Source organism: Arachis hypogaea, chromosome 3 (genome assembly GCF_003086295.3).
Source record: "Arachis hypogaea cultivar Tifrunner chromosome 3, arahy.Tifrunner.gnm2.J5K5, whole genome shotgun sequence".
Taxonomy (NCBI): Eukaryota; Viridiplantae; Streptophyta; class Magnoliopsida; order Fabales; family Fabaceae; genus Arachis; species Arachis hypogaea.
The window spans coordinates 12,059,611-12,075,510 of record NC_092038.1 but is presented as its reverse complement, the minus strand read 5'-3'; the positions used below and the strand labels follow the sequence as shown (position 1 = coordinate 12,075,510).

Sequence of the window (15,900 nt, the reverse complement as noted above, 5' to 3'; positions counted from 1 at the left end):
TATATAAACTATAAAGATGTATTTTGTGTTAAGTTAAAAGAAGAAAAAAATTATTTTTTTGTTAAAATATTTGGATCGAAGGTGAAAATTTTAGAAAAAAAAAATTTAATTTAGTTTTAGCAACATTTATAAAGAGAAGTTTATTAAAAATTTAAGAACAACACTTATAAAGTGTAATATATAAATATCATAAATGTTGCTTGTTTAATTTATAAAAGCAACACTTTTTACTTGTTCTTTAATTGATCAAAAAGAGACATTTATGGTGTGTTGTTAAAAAAGAGTTGCAACAACTTTATTTTTATGTAGCAAATATTAAGTGTTGTCTTTAGTTAGTTTAGATAACACTTTTTGAGTGTTATTTGCAGTATATGTTGCAATAGCTAAAAAATGTTGTAGTGACACCTATATATGTGCTATGAATAATAAATAAATGAATAAATGAATAAAAGAGGATTGAGTAGTTGCTAGTTTGATTAAATAAAAGAATAAATATTCAATTCGATTCCTGATAATTTTTTTGAAGGACAATAAGACCCTTAAAAAAAACAAAAATCACTTTTCGAATCTGATATTTTTTTCTGTGAGACAAGTTAGCTCCTACGTTAATAATCTATTTCTGGAATTAATAGAACATGAATACGTGACACATTAAGATTGTAATGCGTTCGTTATGTACCAGTCTGGATTGGCATATTAATGAATCACCAAACTCTATTTCTGACAATTTTTATAAAAATATAACTTCGTGTCTTAATTGTGTAGAACATGAGTAAGTCTAAGTGCCTTTTCTTCTTTTTTTCTTGTGTAGAATCCTAACTGTGCTACCACCATGAGTCATGGAGATCATTTTTCAGAAACTAAGAGTCGCACTCTGTGTGATTATAGTGTTGAAGAAAATAGTAGGAGTTGCACCTTTTCTTCTGGAAATGTTGGATAGCCAAAAAAAAAATTCATGTCATCAAAATGTCACTGTGATACCTATGCGATTCTCTTCCAATCTTGCACAAAACTTAACTCAGAGAGGTTCTTCTTGGGATGCCCTAATTACAATGTAAGTATTAATTTATAATTTTTGCATGAAGTTGATTTTTTTGTATACTTTTTAAATTTGAAAATTTTATATAATTTTTGTATTTTTACCATCAAAATTTTTAATTTTCAAGCATCCATCCCATATTGTAAATATTTCAAGTAGCTAGATATATTAGTTCAAGAAAATATTAATGAGGACATTACTTCTAAGAATACCATTTAAATGGAAAAGAAATTGAAGGAGGTAGAACATAAAATGAAAGAGTTAAGCATGGAATTGAATTTGAAAAATCAAAACGAAATTAGATTTTAAGGTAGTAGATATTACTTCAAATGTTTTAGGCTTATAATTAGGGTATAATTAGTATCATAATTAAAAAAACTTATAATCTTTAGGACATGTCCTAAGTAATTGTTATAACCTTAGTTTTGACACGCATTTTGCAATAATTATATTACTTTGTAATGCTTTTAAGATGTAACTAAACATGTGTAAGGTTATATTTTATGTTAATGAATTCTCTATTACTTTAATCTGAAAATGATATTGTATTAAAAGAAATTAGATTACACTACAAATATGTAATAATATATTTTAGTGGATGAATATATAAAAATCTGGATATATAATAATTGTAAACTAATTAAATCAAAATATATGTTTTTTCACTATCTGTCACTACTCTCATCATATGCATCTGAATGATGATTGTATATGTCTCATCCTTAGGATTTCCGTCATCCTCATCAGATAAGGATGAAGAAGAAGAATCATTAACTTGGTTGGCAACCTGACCTAATTAAATCCTCGTTAACATAATAAGGCTCACCAACTGAGTGTTCAAAATATAAATTAAAATTCAGATAGTCATTCGTTAATAAACTGTTTCTCAAATTATTTATCTCAGAATTTCCTTTAATCATGTGAAGTCTAAATTCTAAATTTTGAGTTGTGGGTTCTAATCAGTACATTGAAGAATATATTCTAAACTCTTTAGTAGTTCTTTCATATAAACAAGTTCACTAAATTTAAATTTATTAGAAGAAATTTATGTACCTTTCCATCTAAATATTATAACACTCTATTATTATCCTTCTCAAGTTTCTCACCATAGTTAAACACGAGTACTTAAAATTAAACATCTACAGCACCAAAAGAAAGCAAATTCAGCAACAATAACAATAGTTAATATATTTTAAAATAGTTTCATAATAAACACTACTATGGCATAAAAGTTTGATAACATAATAACAATACTTTAATACCATGGAAATGTTTATACTGATAAAAAAATCTTCACCTCTGAATATAATTATAAAGGAAAAGTATGAGGAGTCAATAAAATATTTGTATAATGTGTATAATAAAAGTTTAGAAAGTATTAGAGATATAATTATTAGTATTATCTTTTATTATCAATTGAAGCTTTTAGAATGAGTGGTATCATAACATAGTATTAGACCTTTTGATTTAAGAGGTCAAAAATTCGATCCTTAATTTAAAAGATTTTATTATTTTCAAACATACGTGCAATCTTATAAATTATAACGTTTCTTAACATATATTTTATTTCTTTATTTATATATTGGGATCCATCCTTGTAGAGCTAATAGAGAGGGGAAGGTATTTAAAGTTCTCCATCTTCACAGAGAATCAGATTATATATAAACTTTGTTCATTTATTAAATGTTCAGATTATATATCGATAAATATATTATTAATGATAACAATGAAAACGGACGTAACATTATATTTGTTGTAGAGTGTCGCACAATGAGTTACCAATTTGTTTAAATATTAGTCTTCCAAAAAAAAATTTTTGAGAACTCTTTTCTAAATTTAAAAGAGAGTACTCGAATTCTTCCAATAACTAAAAATGTATCATGCCTGAATTTAATTGGAGTTCGCGGTGGTAGAAAAACTGGATCGGAAAAAATAGAGATTCTAGTTGTAAGATATCTAATGAAACCGTCGTTGGAATTAAGATCTCATTCAAAGAGAAAGATATCAAATATCTGGAGTTTCTTTTTGTATATTATATGGATGATTCGATTCGCAAGAACCATAATTGGAAATTTTTTGATTTTCTTTCTCCGAGGAAGAGGCGAAACATAATCAATTAAGATAGCTTGTCTCTTTGTTCCGACATTGTGATTCCAATGGCTTAGGTCATGTTCTAAATCAGTCCATCATGCAAAATTTAAATATAAATTATATTCTAAATTATAGTTTTCAAAACATATTTAAAGGTAAAGAATGTAAATAAAAGCATATTTAATTTTATCATACACATATAATGGCAAAAAAATGAGTAACAAAACTTATTTCAACAGTTAATTTTTTATCACGACGCTGTCAAAATGCTGTTAATAGTTCCCTCAGAACCAATTTCTTCTTTCAAGTGAAGTGTTATCAGCGAATTTTTTAAAGGAGAGAGTTAGAATTTTTTGTAATTCCACAGAGTGAAAGAAGAGTTTTGTGTCATCAGGGTTTAACATTTTTTTTAGTAGAATTGTTAGAGATCAGGTTGAATGGCTCATTAATCTCCCCATTCAGGAAGTTGGCATTTAAACTACAAGAATAATTAGTTTTAGCGAAAAAATTTTAGCGACAATAATACAATGGCTACTATTTTTTATTTAAATTAGGATTTTGTGATTATTATATATTTGTCATTAATATTATATATTATAATGGAAATTATTATTATTATTGCCACTAAAAATATAAGAAAAACTACTTTTAATAAAAAAATTAGTGACCATAATATTATGGCTGGTATTATTTTTTTTAAAATATAAAAAAAACTACCTTTAACGAAAATTTTTTAGTGGCCATTGTACTATGACCGATATTATTCTTATTAATTTTTTTTATAACAATTAGTGGAAAGAAGAATAAAGACCCACACACGACACACCTACTTCACCCCTTTTCTCTTACTCTCTGAGAAACCTAACCCTAAACCAAGCCACCATCACCATCCCTCATCGCCCAACTCTTACTCTCTGAGAAACCTAACCATAAACTGTAGGTGCCGTCGCACTCTTCTCATTGTCGAACTCTTCTTAGCTCTCATCGTTTCTCTTCTCGTCGCCGTTGCATGAAGAAAGTATTGACCCCGTGGTGTCGCCATCGCGAAGGTTCTCTCTCTCTCTCTCTCTCTCTCTCTCTCTCTCTCTCTCTCTCTATATATATATATATATATATATATATATATATATATTCGAGATCAACATGTCTCTTCGAGCTTTCTGTCGCTCTCTTTCTAAGCTCACTTTCCTTCTTCCATTGCCGTCACTTCCGATTCCTCCGTCACCATCACTTTCGATTCCTCCGTTGTCATTGATACGCACTGCTGCTTCAATTTAATTTTGTTTGTTTTGTACTTTTGTTAATAATATGGTTGTTAGGTTTTCTGGTTTTTGTTTGAGTTTGTCAATTTTTGCTTATTCTAAGATACTTAATTTCTGAAATAATGGTTAAATTGAATGATTTCTCGCTGTCGAATGTTCCTTTCTGTTTTTCTCTTCTAAATTAGGATTTTGGTCTGCACAACCTTGGTTTGAGTCAATATTATTAATTTTTTTTAATTATGAAATTGTTAACTGCAACAATGGTGATGACTTGAATGATGCTCTCAGAACATGTACAATGCCGAGAAGCGAGGAAGCGCTAGGTCTATGATTATTTAGGCCATTACTAAAATTGGTTTTTAAATTCTTTTTAGTGATGCAAAAGCATGGTATTTTTAAATCTTCTTCATCTCCTTAATTTACGTCTTTTTTACTACTATTGGATTCTTAATCCACGAATCTTACTCTTGTTTCTGATACTTGTACCTTTTTTTTTAGCTGTTGGAAGAAAAATTTAGTTGATAACGGAGGAGATGCAAATGATTATTGCGAAACAATGAAGAAGGTAAGGAATAAGATTGGCAAATATAAGGTTGGTAGAACCATCGGCAAAGGTATTTTCACCAAGGTCAAATTTGCCAAAAACACCGACACTAAAGACAGCATTGCCATTAAGACCATGACTAAATCCATCATTCTCAAACATAGAATAGTTGAAGAGGTCAACCTTACGCTTTAGCCTTCTTTGTTTACTTATCTTCCCAATTATTGTTAATTGTTCCTTTGATTCCTTTTGTTTTAAGTTACGCTTGGTTTTTTCATTTATCTTGAATTTATATCAGCTAGGTTACCGATGAAGCTAAATGATTTAGGGTTACCAAGAAGAATGCGTACTACAGAGACTTGAAGGTGAAAGATAATATATTACAGATAAAGTTAACTATAATCTTGTTGTAATTTTTGTTGGCCTTATTATGTTTTGATCCTGATAAAGTTGTTTTCTTTTTATTTATAGCCTGAAAACCTTCTTCTTGATGCATTCGGAAACTTGAAAGTCTCTGATTTCGGATTGAGTGTATTGAGAAAGTAAGAAAGTTATCCAGATTTGTCAATTTGAACTTCTTAGACTATAGTTTTTATTGAGGCTAACATATAGAAGGAAATACTAACCATTTTTGGGATGCAGTGCATATCGTGCATTTTACATTCTGAACTGGATATACCGCTATTTGACAGAGCCACGTTTCACCCTATGGATAGGTAATAAATGCTGAAAATTAGAACTACCTTTTAAAATGTGTTTCTACTCTAGTAATATTCTGATTTCTTTCTTGTTTATGCAGCTTGTGTCTCAGGTGTGGTTCAGACAGCTCTCTATGTTGATTTCTTTTACTATTTACCCATTAAGTTAAATCATATTTCTGCCACGGCTGTACAACAAGTAGGTAATATGAAAAATTTTGTTTTGCAGCTGGAAGAACAATTCAAAACTAAAGTTGCCTACTTGAATTAACACTAGCTTGTTTTGGATTATTTTGGACCATTGTGAGATGAGTAACTGCTGGATTTTTACAGAGCCTAGTATGGATAATGTATGTTTAGAGAAAGACAAGATATAAGCAACTCCACTCCCTATTCATGAGTGGGGTAAATGTATTTTTATTTTTGGCCGATGTACCCATCTCATAGTAATTCAAGAAGACATGTTTTTGTTGATTTCATATATCCGCCGCTTATTATTGTATAGCTTCTAGTTAGAAGTTGGCTGATTTTTGTTGATTGATAAGAAATTATTCCTAGCTCAGGTATTACACTGTAAGAATTACGAGAAATTGAACTATAAAGCATCTGCACTTCAACCCCTACAATTAAAAGTGCAAATTAACACATTGAATATTTTTAATTTAGGAGAAATTTGTCTATAAATATTTTGAATTTAATAAAATAATTTATTTTGTAATAATTAATTTTAGTATATTTATATTATGTACAATAAAAATAATTTGAAATTTTAGAAAATGGATAAGTTGTTATTTCTAAAAGAGTGAGTATAATTAAAAAAAATCTAAAAATTTTAGCGGCAATAGTAATGACAACTAAAAGTGAATAACATTATAATTTTAGAATTATTTTTAGTGGCTATATAAATTGCCGGTAAAATAGATTTTAGCAGCAATAGTAATGACCACTAAAAGTGAATAACATTGCAATCTTAGAATTACTTTTGGTGGTCATACAAATTGTCAAGAAAATAGCAGTTAAAAGTTATATACTTTTTGCAGCCATTAAAAAGATTTTTACAGGCAAATGTTATAATTGTCGCTAAAATCTTTTAACGACAAAGTATAAGACGGCTAATATCTAATTGTCAGTAAATATATTAACGACTATTTTTATTGCTACTAAAAATAAAATAAATAGTTGCTATATATATATATATATATATATATATATATATATATATATATATATATATATATATATATATATATATATTGTAGTATTAATTGACACATCATTAATTTAACGTGCCACATATTTATGGTCAATTAGTTCTAGAAAAAAAATTATTAAGAGAGGGACTAAAAAATAAGAATTGAAAAAGAATTTTTTTTTTAAAAAAAAATATTGTGGTTGTTTAAAGTTTTTTCTCTAAATAAAAAGAAGGGATGGAATCCAGGATTCCAGGGTATGGAAGAGTGGAGAGATTTATATATATTCCGTATTCTATTTACCTTATTTTGATAAATTTGTGTTTAATGCAAATTTTATGAGATGTTAAATTCTTAATGTACATATATATAGCATGATTGTTGTTTTTTATTTTATTTATTTTAAGTGTATGTTGTTTATATATAGCATAATAAATATTATTTTTATTTGTTATTTAAAAAAAAAAACTAGAGACTAGTTCTTTTCATTCTTTAAGAACTATTAATCTAACATTTCATTAAAACATGAACTAATTTATCTTTTCAGAGTATAAATGGGAATTAACTGAAAAAAAAAAAGAAAAGTAACAGACCTTATTTATTTTAGTTATTTTTAAACTAGCTATTCAAACTATTATTTTTAAAATAATAATTTTGATAAAAATTCACATGCAATTATTTTTATATAAAATTTACGGTTAAAAATTATTAAATAATTTGATAAATTTGAGTAAATTATTATTTAATAATTCTTAGTAAGAAAATGAATTTTCACTAATACTTTTCCTTCATCACATTTGATATATGCATGTGTTGTTAAAATTAAAATAATATTTTTTTTATTGTTAAAATTAAAATAACAACACCGAGTGTTGATACTAAAATGCATGTATATAATTCCGTCACATGAATCTCTATTTTCACCCTTTAATCCTTGATCAGTTTGAGCCAAAGAGAGAGAAAGAAAAGAAACCAAGAATCTTGATGAACGTAACCATGGATCATCATCATCAACATGAATTCCAACACCTCAAGAACAATGAAAAAGAAGCAGCCCAATATCCCTTTGATGGTGATGCTTACTCCATCATCACTTTGAAGCGTGCCTACGCATTCTTTGCCGAATGGATCCTCTTGATCCTAACTTGTTCCATTGCACTCTTCTTCTTCCCACTCACACCTTCTTTCACTCTTCATTCCATAACCTCTTCTTCTTCCATCAACAATCATCTTCATTTCATCACCACCAACTTGACTTTGGGGATTCAAATCGACGACTCAAACCCCGTTGGAAGCGCCATCTACTACGATTCTCTCACTCTTTCACTCTTTCATCACCGTCAAGAACTCTCAACTTTCATGCTTCAACAACAAGGTTCTTCAATAGAGGCCAACTTTCACAACGTTTCTTTCAAGATTGACGAATGGGAAAACAGCAACGGAGAATCACCACCATCATCTTCTAATTGTGGGTTTGTTTATCTGGATATGTGGTTCAACGCAAGAGTTAGGTATTTTCAGCCATTGTTGCCTTCGATTGGGGACAAGCTTGAGGGAAATTGCGGTGAGTTGAAGCTTCAGATTTGTTCTTCTTCTGATGGTGTTAGAGTGCAACCGATTCTTGCTTCTTGTGATGTTAAGAGTGATTTGGTGTATAAAATTAGGGTTTTGCTCTCTGTGCTTCTGATTCTTCTTCTTCTTACTGCTGTGGCTGTTCCCTTTATAGTTGAGCAATTCTTTTGCCCTAATTCTGATTCTTAAACCTCATCAGAGATCGTCTTTCAATAATTTTTCTTTTCTGTAAATTTTGCTTTCATATTCTTCTTGAAGCCCAATTTTTCTTTGTTCAATGTTAACAGATTGTAATAATGTGTATGTTGAGCTTCAGCTCTTGATAATAAAATCCATGTATGTTTTCTCTCTTCTTATTATTTCTTGTTTTTGTTCCAAAATCTCAAGTGGAAATTGATCATCATCTTTTATTATTATAAGCATTTGTAACTAGCTTTTAACTACCAATGCTATGGAACATTGCATGTATGATATGAAAGATTAGTTTAGATATGATAAGCTCAGTAATGTATATAAAGTGAATTAACAACTATTTTTTGCTGAATTTCATATATACTTACGAGAATTAGATAATATATCGTGTGGAATCTACATGATTTTGCACGGTTTGGTTAATTAAAAATGAACAATATGGATCAGACTTATGTGTGTGTAAGATCAATATGAGTAAGTAATCATACTCCATCAATGTGTTTTGAGGGGTCAGGAGTAACTGGTTCAAATTCGTCAATTTTTTTTAAAACTTTAAATTGGGCTGGGCTTCAATTTTTCGTCAAGGTTACGATGAATTTTATATTTGTGGTCATTGTGATACTAGATTTGTATTGGGTACAATTTGAACCCCAAAAATTGTTATTGGGTATTGCTAGCGAGTTTGTGCAACAAACGAAACCATCCTCAAGTGCTTCAAAAATTTGACAAAAAAAAGTGTTTCTGAGATCACGGTTCTAAAAATTAAATTAATTATTGAACTAGTAAAATTAGAAGTCATTAGATATATAAAATAATATAATTATATATAAAATACAAGTTTTTTAAAACAAGAATTTTTTTATGTTTTATTATTTTAAATCGATTAATTATTAAAAAATTGTACTAGATCCATCGATTAACTAATTTTTTTATTTTAAATCGATTAATTATTAAAAAATTGTACTAGATCCATCGATTAACTAATTTTTTAATTAATTTCTTCAATTCTTTAACTAGTTCATTATCAATCCATTTTTTACTAAACTAAACCAACCTAGTAGTTAATATTTGATTAATTTAGTTGAACCGATGAATTTGACTCGGATTTCACAACCATGCTGAAATCATATGCTGAAATCATATATACGACATTTATTTATCTTGGATCTCCTCATATTCTTCTATCACAACTGGCTCAAATTTGTTTTTTTGGGAAGTAAAAAAATGAAAAGAAAAAGAAAAACTCTGTTAAGATACGCTAATTTTTTTTATATAGAAAAAATATTTATATTTTTGTTAAAATTAAGATTATTTAGTGTAATTATATGTAATTAAATTTTACAGATAGAGAATTAATATGCAGGATGTGCGTTACAATACACAAGATGCGTGTTGAATATGTGTCATCATTCTGACAACATATAAAATGTGCATTGAATACGTGTTATCATTCTGTTAACACACGAAGTGTGTGTTAAATACGTGTCATTATTCTGATAACATGCAGGATGTATATTGAACACATGTTATCATTCTGTTAACATGCAAAGTGTATGTTAGACATGTATCATCATCATCATCTTAACAACATATAAGATGCTTGTTGAATATTTTTTTTATACTTTTATAATATTATAATACACTTCAAATATCAATATTCAACCAAAATACTATCTCTATTTCTATATTAAAAATAATTTCTGACTAAGATATTTATGAATCATTATTGTTTTGGTAACTGGAATCTGACATGAGTGCTGTGACATCATGTGTCTGCCTAGCTAAGTAGCTATTGCTTTATTCGTATATCTCTTTTATAATTTGTCCGCTTTCCCAATTTTGAATCTTCTTTTTTTCCTCTTTTATTTTGGTGCCATAGGATATACAAAGTGTAGGTTCCAAGAAAATTCTACCAGCTTTTGCACATCATTCTAAAGATTCAATAATGTAGCTGAAGAAGAATTGATGAAGATGCAAAATCTCTTAAGAAAATTTTAAGGCCCCACTCGCTCTAGAGGCATATCCTTACCTTGTGTGGAGCAAAAAGACCTCATCAAAACTTTTAATTTTCAAGATACTATTACTAACTACTTTCACAACGAGAAAAGCTTAGTATACAAGCGATTAGGGCTTGTAACTATTACAAGTTCATTAACGCCTAATCCGCTAAAACACGCTGCAACTCCTACGTCACTTACACGCGCCATACAAAGATCCCGTGTTTGTATAACTACCAAATTTAAAAGATTTGTTTCCTTCTTTGTTTTCTTTCTTTTCAAATTTCATCGTTCTTTTTCTCGCGCGTCTTCCCCTGGTTTTTCGATCGTTCTTTTCCTCTCCTTTCTCATTGGTTTGTTCTTCGTCATTGACGTTAGTTTTTCTCTCTGTAACTCCAGCTTCGTTTTGACATGGTGTATTTATAGTTTTTGACATAGTGTATTCTGCAACCTCTCTGTTGTTGATGACCAGTTTGTTCCGAAGGTTGGAATGACCTTTACCACCCTTGAAGATGCTCGAAAATTTTACAGAAACTATACCAAGGTTGCAGGTTTTTCTACAAGAGATCGGAGCACAAATAGAAAGGAAAATGAGATTAAGAATCAATTGATTACATGTAGCAGAGAGGAAAAATGAAACTCTCATAGCAAAGACTCATTTGATAGGAATTGGAATGATTTCCTGCTAAACTTTGGTCTTGTGGACAACAAGTGGCTTTCATGTAGTGTTGGGTTAAAATCTGCAGCAGGGGTGTAAATTTAATTTGTTATCGGGTGTATTTATAGTCTGTGTTTGGGTGTATTATGCAGATCTCTATGCAGACCGTCATATTTGGGTTCCAATCTATCTGGATCACCACTTCATATTATAGTGCCTGTAAATCAGACATTTTGAATACACCAGAGAGAGTTTAATTAATTTTGGTCTTGTGGACAACAAGTGGCTTTCAGGTAGTGTTGGGTTAAAATCTGCAGCAGGGGTGTAAATTTAATTTGTTATCGGGTGTATTTATAGTCTGTGTTTGGGTGTATTATGCAGATGTCTAAGCAGACCGTCATATATGGGTTCCAATCTATCTGGATCACCACTTCATATTATAGTACCTGTAAATCAGACATTTTGAATACACCAGAGAGAGTTTAATCAATTTTGGTCTTGTGGACAACAAGTGGCTTTCAGGTAGTGTTGGGTTAAAATCTGCAGCAGGGGTGTAAATTTAATTTTTTATCGGGTGTATTTATAGTCTGTGTTTGGGTGTATTATGCAGATCTCTATGCAGACCGTCATATATGGGTTCCAATCTATCTGGATCACCACTTCATATTATAGTACCTGTAAATCAAACATTTTGAATACACCAGAGAGAGTTTAATTAATTTTGGTCTTGTGGACAACAAGTGGCTTTCAGGTAGTGTTGGGTTAAAATCTGCAGCAGGGGTGTAAATTTAATTTGTTATCGGGTGTATTTATAGTCTGTGTTTGGGTGTATTATGCAGATGTCTATGCAGACCGTCATATATGGGTTCCAATCTATCTGGATCACCACTTCATATTATAGTGCCTGTAGATCAGACATTTTGAATACACCAGAGAGAGTTTAATTAATTTTGGTCTTGTGGACAACAAGTGGCTTTCAGGTAGTGTTGGGTTAAAATCTGCAGCAGGGGTGTAAATTTAATTTGTTATCGGGTGTATTTATAGTCTGTGTTTGGGTGTATTATGCAGATGTCTATGCAGACCGTCATATATGGGTTCCAATCTATCTGGATCACCACTTCATATTATAGTACCTGTAAATCAGACATTTTGAATACACCAGAGAGAGTTTAATTAATTTTGGTCTTGTGGACAACAAGTGGCTTTCAGGTAGTGTTGGGTTAAAATCTGCAGCAGGGGTGTAAATTTAATTTGTTATCGGGTGTATTTATAGTCTGTATTTGGGTGTATTATGCAGATCTCTATGCAGACCATCATATATGGGTTCCAATCTATCTGGATCACCACTTCATATTATAGTACCTGTAAATCATGCATAATTCAGAACTCTTTCTCTTTCTCCTCCTCATGTTCTGCTGCTTCTTCTTCTTCAAAAACGATTTTACCATGAAAAATCGAAAAAAACGAGAAAACAGAGAGAAAAGACGTAAATGAAGAAGAAGAAGAAAAAGAGGAAAACGAGGAAGAAGAACGTGCAGAAACGAAAGAAAAGGAGAAGAAGAAGAGTAAGAGGAAGAAGAACGTGCAGCAAGAAGAATAAGAAAAATTTCAGAAACCATGAAAATCGAAAAAAAAAACGAAGAAGAAGAAGAGGAAGAGGAAGAGGAAGAGGAAGAGGAAGAAGAAGACGAAGAAGAGAAGAAGAAGAAGAAGAAGACGAAGAGAACCGTTTGAGTGGGGCGCGTGTAGTTACGCTCCATTCAAAATGAGTTAATGCGCGTGTTAATGAAGTTTGGGCTGATAACTTGTAAAACTTGTACGGCCTTTTTACTTGTATGTGTAGCAGGCCCCTTTCACAACATAGTAAGTTCATGAAAATTCTCGGACTTATCATATGAAGCTTTGGGTTTCCGCATCTATATTTATATGATATTTTTTTTCTTTTTTTGGATATATATATATATATATATATATAATGCATTTCTTCCACCTTGAGTGACAAGGCAAAATTGGTATATCAAGAGACTCAACTAAATTATAAATAATTTAGATAGTGATGACTTATAGATCAACTAAATCTCTATAGTGGTCTGATCTCTCATCAGATTTACGGCTTTTATCTTTTAATCTCTCAAATCTAAAATTCACTATAATAAATCTCGAAATCCAGCTTTAGACGTCATATTAATAATATTAAGTTGAATCTCAGTGAAAAGAGAATTATATCATCATATATATACAATCTCATCAAATACTAACGAAGAAAAAGGTGTCTATATCTTCTGAGAGGATATACTAATCATACTTCAACCAAAAATTAAATTAGGTCTTGAACTATAGATTGAAGGACCTTGTACAAACGTTGGTATATGTTATTATATAATTGAAGTTATGATTTGTATCATGAAGGTTCACATGTTAGAATCTTTGTGACCATGTTGTTGATGCATGCTTTATTTGACCATATCTGATCTATGCCCTAGCCTAGCTAGATCCAATGCTAATCTAGCATGTTACTTCATCTCATGCACAACGTTTAATTTCTAATTGCCTTTCGCGTGTTGTTTTAATAAGTCAAACCATTTTGTCTACAAATAGATATTCTATATAGACACATAATATATATTAAGGAAAAGTCTAGGGCCAGCAGTTTTGTTGAATTTTGGCTAGCATTTAACCAGCAGAGAAATGTGAGTCATTGGATAAAATCTCACACCAATCTCACACCATCAAATCATTATTGATGGCTAGTTGATGACTAACAATCACAAAAATTGCTGCCCCTAACATTGCTCTATATATTATGCAAGTTCATTAGAATCTTTTACAAATTTAATAATAACATAATGTATATATATGTGGATGCAGTATATATGTGGGTTGAAACTATTATTATAATTTTTTTTATCTATTTTTAATAATGTCGAACTCTTTACACGAATTGGAATAAGTTTATTAATTTGTGAATTCGTAACTTCGGTATCGTATGGTAATATTAGTTTTCTATTTCTTATTTTTAACATCATATTTTTTTTAACATTATAATATACAAATTTAAAAGCATACATGTAACATAATAATATGCTTTTATTTTACCTCAATACGCATATATATGCCTCGATAATCCTTAAGTAGTCCTAGTACTCACATTCTATTCTTATGTTTATGAAAAATGTTATATGCATTGTATTAATTTTGTATATATTATTTATTTTTTTATTAAAAGCAATCGATAAAAAACAGAAAAAAATGTATTTTATATCATAAAAATATGATGTATAAATATACATAAAAGATGGTATACATTTTATTTTATTTATCAACTATATTACGTATATATCAAAATCAATCACTAAAATAAATTGTCAGTATAAAATATACATGTTAAAATATAAATATATATTAAAAATAAATTAAATTTTATATATTTATATATAAATATATTAATAATTAATTTTAATGATTGATTTTAGTGTACGAATAGTATTTTTATTTATTTATATAGAAGATTGAGAGTTATACATACCCACCAGAATTTATGTTATTGAGTAGGCATCAAGATCAGTCTTTACAAAGTCAATAAACACCGTTATTCGATAATCAAGATCAGTCTTACGCTCTTGTTTTAGTCAACAGATATAAGCAAACTAATTAATTAATTAGTACTGATCACTACTGATCACTTAATAAATCATATGCGGCGGACAAGGACTGACAACAATTAACACATAAAATAAAATGTTCATATACTATAAATGACGTTGGCAAGTATTTTTAACTCATGTTCAAGACATAATTCAAGTATAATGCTTGGGAGTCATAGTTTGGAAATTATAAAGAGTCATAATTTACTTTTTTTAATATATTAATTTTTTATTTTGTATTTTTAATTATTTTTGAAATAAATAATTTTAGATATAATAAATATGTATTTATAGATATTATATATATAAAATTATAAATATCAAATTAAATAAAGTAACTCAGTGTTATTATATTTTTAGTATATTATTCTAATTTAATTATACATTTTGTAGACGTAACAAATAAACATGCATGTAATTAAATAACATTTCAAAACTAAATATGATATTAAGCCCTTTTTAATTTTAAGATGTAAAATATCTAAAAGAATACCGAAATTAAATTGATTAAGGAAATAGAATAATTTTGGGAAAACGTTAATTAAGTTGGTTTAAATCTGACACATTTTGTTATTTGCATCACCCTTATTAAATAGCATGGAAATAGCTAGACATATTGATATTGCGCCACGCACCGCCATGTATAGAATTATGAATAAAAAATAAAAAAATAAGTTAACTTATTTGAACTAATAGTATATGACTATACGATGAATTTATGGGATGATGAATTTATGGGATGGTCTCCACACCCAAGATCAGATCTGATCCAGTTCTTAAAAACTGCAAATATATAGCGAAAAAATTTAGGGGTCAGCAATTTTATTATATTTTGGTCAGCATGTAATAAGCAGAAAAAAATAAGCTATTAAATTAAATCTCATACTAATCTTATACTATCAAATCATCATTGATAATTAATTAATAGCTACCAATTTACTGACCTCCTAACATTGCTCATATATAAAATTGAATACATTTCAAGTGTATTACAAAATTAGATATTTTAATAA

The 15,900-nt window shown here is 29.2% G+C and overlaps 1 long non-coding RNA gene across 3 annotated transcripts; it reads left to right on the top strand.

The window, feature by feature from the left end:
- The first annotated feature begins 3,943 nt into the window (after positions 1-3,943).
- Positions 3,944-6,115, top strand: LOC112789523 (uncharacterized). 3 transcript variants are annotated; one of them, XR_003196281.3, is made up of 7 exons: positions 3,944-4,179; positions 4,891-5,113; positions 5,235-5,301; positions 5,408-5,478; positions 5,579-5,652; positions 5,736-5,747; positions 5,864-6,001. It is a non-coding gene; the product is annotated as an uncharacterized lncRNA (long non-coding RNA). The 3 variants fall into 3 exon arrangements; XR_011879537.1 differs by lacking the exon at positions 5,736-5,747 and having other exon boundaries at positions 5,864-6,115; XR_011879536.1 differs by lacking the exon at positions 5,864-6,001 and having other exon boundaries at positions 5,736-5,811.
- Positions 6,116-15,900: the final 9,785 nt, after the last annotated feature.